General features: G+C 36.8%; 1 non-coding gene across 1 annotated transcript; it reads right to left on the reverse strand.

Moving 5' to 3' along the window:
* Positions 1-431: 431 nt before the first annotated feature.
* Trnaa-agc (transfer RNA alanine (anticodon AGC)) lies at positions 432-504 on the reverse strand. The gene has a single exon. It is a non-coding gene; the product is annotated as a tRNA-Ala (tRNA).
* Between the last annotated feature and the right edge of the window lie 5,486 nt (positions 505-5,990).

Genomic DNA, 5,990 nt, shown 5'->3' on the forward strand with positions numbered 1-5,990 from the left:
AGAAGTTAAATAAAAATCCTATAATCCTTAATTTGCATTGGAAATATGTTTGAACTCATGTTATATTTTATCATTGAAAATATATATATATATATATTTTCAGGCTGGGAACAGCAGCACATACCTGTAATCCCAGCAGCTAGGGAGTCTGAGGCAGGAGGAACACAAGTTCAAAGCCAGCCTCAGCAAAAGTGAGGCACTAAGCCACTCAGTGAGACCCTGTCTCTAAATAAAATTCAAAATAGGGCTGGGGATGTGGCTCAGTGGTTGAGTATCCCTGAGTTCAATCCCTGCCACCACCACCCCCCCAAAATATATATTTATATTTTTTTCTAGTCTCTATTTAAATGAATGAAAATGCAAGCCACAGACTAGGAGAAAATATTTGCAGCCCACATATTCAACAATGGACTTTTGTGCAAATTTTATTTTGGAGGTGCTGGGGATTGAACCCAGGGCCTTGTGCATGCTAGGCAAGTGCTCTACCAACTGAGCTATACCCCTAGCCCACAGTTTTTTGATTTTTTTTTTTTTTTTTTGAGATAAGGGAGATTGAACTCAGGGTCTTGCACTCACACCTGCTAGGCAAGTGCCCTAGCACTGAGTTACATCCCCAGGCCCCCAGAATATATTTTTTAAAACCATCAAAACTCAATAGTAAGGAAATAACCCAATTAAAAATATGTAGAAGACATTAGATATTTTACCAAAGGAAATATATCAAAGGCAAAGAAGTCCATAAAAAGCAGTGCAACATGATAACTATTAGAGAAATAAAAATTAAAATCGAGATACACTACACGTCTATTACAACAGCTAAAATCTAAAATATTGACAATATCAATTGCTTACAAGGATTCAGAACAACAGGAACTCATTCATTGCTGATGGGAATGCAAACTGGAAGATAGCTAGAGGATTTCTTATAAAGTTAAACAAACATCCACCATATGGCCAGTTCTGACTTTATATGAAAGTCAAGTAGCCTGACATTCCTAAGAAAGCAATGATCATTTTGCTGAAGTTTTCAACTTCTTATATGTGTAAGCAAAGCTTTCCTTGTTTAACAGGTATGGAGAAAAAAGCCAGAAATTTCATTTCAATTGAAAATAAAATTCATATGCACTTATCACAAGTCTGATCCGGAATTGACTATTTATGTGGCAAAATATATGCATAAATTTCACATTGGAAAGGTAAATATTATTCTTTCAGTTTCTTGAAAAATAGCACTCTTAGGTATGTATGCCTATAAAGAAATCAAGATTATAATTTTGTAACTGCCTGTATTGAGCCGAATCACATCAGTCAGATTTTAAAAACTTTTAATTTTTATGTCCTGTATAAAACTGTCTTAGATTATATTTTTATTCATATTACTTTCTCAAATGATTTTAGTAGCTTTGTTATTTATCATTGCCAACTTTTTTCTTTCTTTTTCTAGTACTAAGGATTGAAACCAGGGGTGTTCTATCATTGAGCCCTTTTTTATTTCTTCTTCTTTTTTTTTTAGTTGTAGATGGACACAATACCTTTATTTATTTATTTGCTTTATGTGGTGCTGAGGATCGAACCCAGGGCCTCACACCTGTGAGACAAGTGCTCTACCACAGAGCTACAGCCCCAGCGCCCCTTATTTCTTATTTTGAGACAGGGTCTTACTAAATTGCCCAGGCTGGCCTTGAACTTGCCATCCTCCTGCCTCAGTATGCGGAGTAACTGGAATTATAGGTGTGGGCCACCATACATGGCTGAGGTAGGATTTGAATCCCTATGTGTAAAGCCCAGGTTCCCAATACAGCATATTTCTTTTTTTTTTTCCCCATGGGTATCAGGGATTGAACTCAGGGGCACTCGACTACTGAGCCACATTCCCAACCCTATTTTGTATTTTATTTAGAGACAGGGTTTCACTGAGTTGCTTAGGGCCTCACGGTTGCTGAGGCTGGCTTTGAACTCACGATCCTCCTGCCTTAGCCTCCCTAGCTGCTGTGATTATAGATGTGTGCCACCACATCTGGCAATATAGCATACTCCTTGTTTCCAGCCTGCCAACATGTTTTCATACTGTAAGTAGCTTGACTAAAATGAATTTACAACCTTTATTTAAATTACTTCAAGTGAACCCACTTCTTGAAAAAATAGATCCTACCATGGATTAAAACAGAAATAATAATCTTAGTTTATTTACCAGGAATGAATTATGCTGATTTATGAGGTTTTTAAAAAAAATGTATGAAAAGGAAAAAAGTATAAACTAAGCCTTACTACCTGTTTTGCTGCTTCTCAAATACTGGGTAAAAGTCATTTTTCATTTTAAGCAGGAGAGAAAATTGCTCTTGCTCATACCATATGCCATTTATCATTCCTCATTAGCAATCCTAAACTATAAACTAGAGAGGACATTTAGGTCTACGTGGTTAAGGTAAAAAATTAAGTAGGAAATTTTAGGATAAGAAGAAACAACCTGACATTTCCTCTAGTATACTCACACTTGCTTTAGAGTTGATGCCTTTTGTGGGAAAGGGTAAGTGTAGTTGAATAAGTCACAGTGAAGTGAACAGATCCACAGAAAACTCTCATTCTTGACTCAGAGACAATTACTATTATTACAATTACTGTTAATAATAGTAATTAGCACTGATCATGCTAATGTACCATGAGTTATAGAAAATAAATTATATTTATACTTTATATAATTATATATGTATATATCATTTTATATAGTTTTATATTATATAATTAAGTGTGTGTGTATACACACACACACACACCCCGTGGAAGTGTGTGGTGCTGAGGATGGAACCCAGGGACTTGCAAATGCTCGGCAAGAGCTCTACCACTAAGCTACATCTCCCATCCCTATAGATATAATTTCTATGAAGAAATTCCCTGAAGCTTAAAAATCATTTCAGGATTTAAAAAAAAAACCCAACTCCTGCAGAATTAAGAAAATAACAGTTGAGATTTGGAGTGATGACAACTTCTTGGAGGCACAGTGGCACATGTTGCCTATAATCCCAACTACTCGAGAGACTGTGGCAGGAAGCTCCCAAGTTGAAGACCAGCCTGGACATTTTATTGAGACCCTGCCTCAAAATTAAAAATAAAAAGGGCTGGGGATGTGGCTCAGTGGTATAGTACCCCTGGGTTCAATCCCCAGTACCATAAACAAAGGTGATAGTTGTCCAAGACTGTGAATGTACTAAGCACCATTGAACTGTATATTTTTAAGTGGTAATGGTTAATTTTGTTATGCAAACTGTACCTCAAAAAATTTTAGAAATCTCAAAATTTTTAAAACATGAAGAAAGTCTGGTTGAGCTCTGTCAAGGGTTCTAGAAGGACAGAGACTAGACATGGCCTTGAAAGAAGGTGGAGATCCAAGTGGTACGATGGTGCATACCTTTAATCCCAACTATTCAGGAGGTTGAGACAGGAGAATTACAAATTTATGGCCAGCCCTGGCAATTTAGTGAGACCCTGTCTCAAAATAAAATAAAAAATAAACAGGGCTGGGACTACCTCAGTGGTAGTGTACCCCTGGGTTCAATCCCCAGTATAACAAGGAGAAAAACATTTTTTAAAAAAGTTGAAGACCTGAATTTAAACACCAAGGCAAGCCTGTGTGGTGGTGCACACCAGTAATCCCAGCGGCTCTAATCCCAGCGGCTCTAATCCCAGCGGCTCAGGAGGCTGAGGCAGGGGGATCACGAGTTCAAAGCCAGCCTCAGCAATGGCGAGGTACTAAGCAACTATCTCTAAATAAAATACAAAATAGACCTGGGGATGTGGCTCAGTGGTTGAGTGCCTCTGAGTTTAGTCCCCAGTACCAAGAAAAAAAAAAAAAAAACAACACTGAGGCAAGAACTAGTAGAGGTGGCTCTAACAGGATTTTTTTCCAAACACTGCAACACAATAACAGCTATGTTTTAGTGCAGCCCAGTTCACATACACCCACATGCAGAGGTGCACATGCACATGAAAGAAAGAAACAATTCATGAAACAATACTTACTCTTCCCAAGTACAATACACTCTGATTGTGTTCTATTTACTCTTTTTTTTCTTCCTTTCTACCTGTTTCTCCTTTTAAAAAAAAATGAAGGTCATGAATCATTAAATTTCTATTTTATTTTACTATTGTGAATTTCAATAATGTTCTTTCTTCTTAAAGGAGCATTTACTTCACTATAAATTAGATAATGAGGGCTGGGGATGTGGCTCACTATGGAGTATTTGCCCACCATACTGGAGGCCCTGTGTTCCTTTCCCAGTACCACACACACACACACAGTAAATAAATAAATAAATAAGCAGAGGGAAGAGTGAGCAGCTCCTTACTCATTAGAGGCATATCAGGACCGGCTATATAACCATCTGCCCAAAGTGCTATAGAAAAGATTTTTTTCAGGTTTGGCTAGAAAGATCCCTTTTTAACTTTAATATCCTATCATTTTGACAATATACCTGAGATTCTCTTAGTGGAATACAAATCCAACACGTAGACTGTTAGAAAAGGCAAAAAAAAAAAAAAAAAAACAAAGTTAGGAAGACTCTACAGTGTAGTTGCAATTTTTCCCTAAGGTTTTTAATTAATTCATATCAAAATGATTTTAGGGCTGGGGATGTAGTTCAGTTGGTAGAGTACTTGTCTTGCATGCACAAGGTCCTGGGTTCAATCCCCAGCACCACAAAAACAACAAAAAATAATAATAATTTTAATGTCACACATGGTACAAATGCTTGTATTTTAGAAAGCACAATACTTTTTATATTTCAAAGACTGAAACAGAGGTTGTGCATCCCCCAGCTGCAGAGAAAAATCGATCTATTACTCATGACTGATGTAGCTAAGTAAGGAGAAAAACAAGTTCCTTTTTGATTTCTATGAAAAAGCAGTACCAGCTAGCTCATGTTGGAATTTTAAACCCCAAACCGTCAAGTAATTATGCTATCTATAGGAAGCCAAGTTTTTTCATTTCATAATTTAATTCAGCAAGCTTGGGGGTGAGGAGATTAAAGGCCAAATATGGCTTTACTGATTTCTGACCATTCTATACCAGAAAGTATCCAATCTTATGACTATTTACAAGTCTATAAAATTATATTAATCTTTGGCAACACATAGCACATGTAATACAATGATTTCTAAAATGCAGCCACCTGATTTGGGAACATACTAGGTAACACAAAAAATAATGATTTGTTGAATGACAGCCCAAGGTATCTAATAAGTGTACTGTTATTCTCTAGTTCACACACATCTCCATTGGTCTCAGGCACAAAGTAAGTAAATACACAAATAATAATAAAATGAGTTTAATAAATATTGTTTTAAATATACTTATGAGTCTAGAAACACATTTACCCATATACACATACTTGATTTGTGGCAGAGCTGGCTCAGCAGAGGAGTGGAGAAACAGGAACCTTTTCCAAAAATAGTCCTGGATCAACTGAATATCCATATGGGAAAAAAATACAACCTGACCCCTACCTCTTTTCACACATGTGCGCTCGCACACACACACACACACACACACAAATGTATTCTAGTTAGATTGTAGATCTAAATATGAAAGGTTTCTAGCCAATAACATGACAAATATATTCATGATCTTGGTGTAATTATTTCTCAAATAGAAAACAAAAGGAAGTATAATAAAGGAAATAACATCATCAGAAACATCATTATGGGGCTGGGGGTGTAGCTTAGTGGTATGGTTTATTGCCTAGCATATGTGAAACCCTAGATTTGACCCCCAGCATTGCAAATAAAATAAAATGCAAACTGAAATTACCCCACCCCAAAAAAGGAAAGAAAAAGAAAAACGAAATCTACCATTAAGAGAGTGAAAAGAGCCAGGTGCGGTGCCACACACCTGTAATCCCAGTGGCGCAGGAAGATTGCAAGTTCAAAGCCAGCCTCAGCAATTCAGGAAGGCACTAAGCAACTCAGTGAGACTCTGTCTCTAAATAAAATACAAA

The sequence above is a fragment of the Marmota flaviventris genome, chromosome X, assembly GCF_047511675.1.
Source record: "Marmota flaviventris isolate mMarFla1 chromosome X, mMarFla1.hap1, whole genome shotgun sequence".
NCBI lineage: Eukaryota > Metazoa > Chordata > Mammalia > Rodentia > Sciuridae > Marmota > Marmota flaviventris.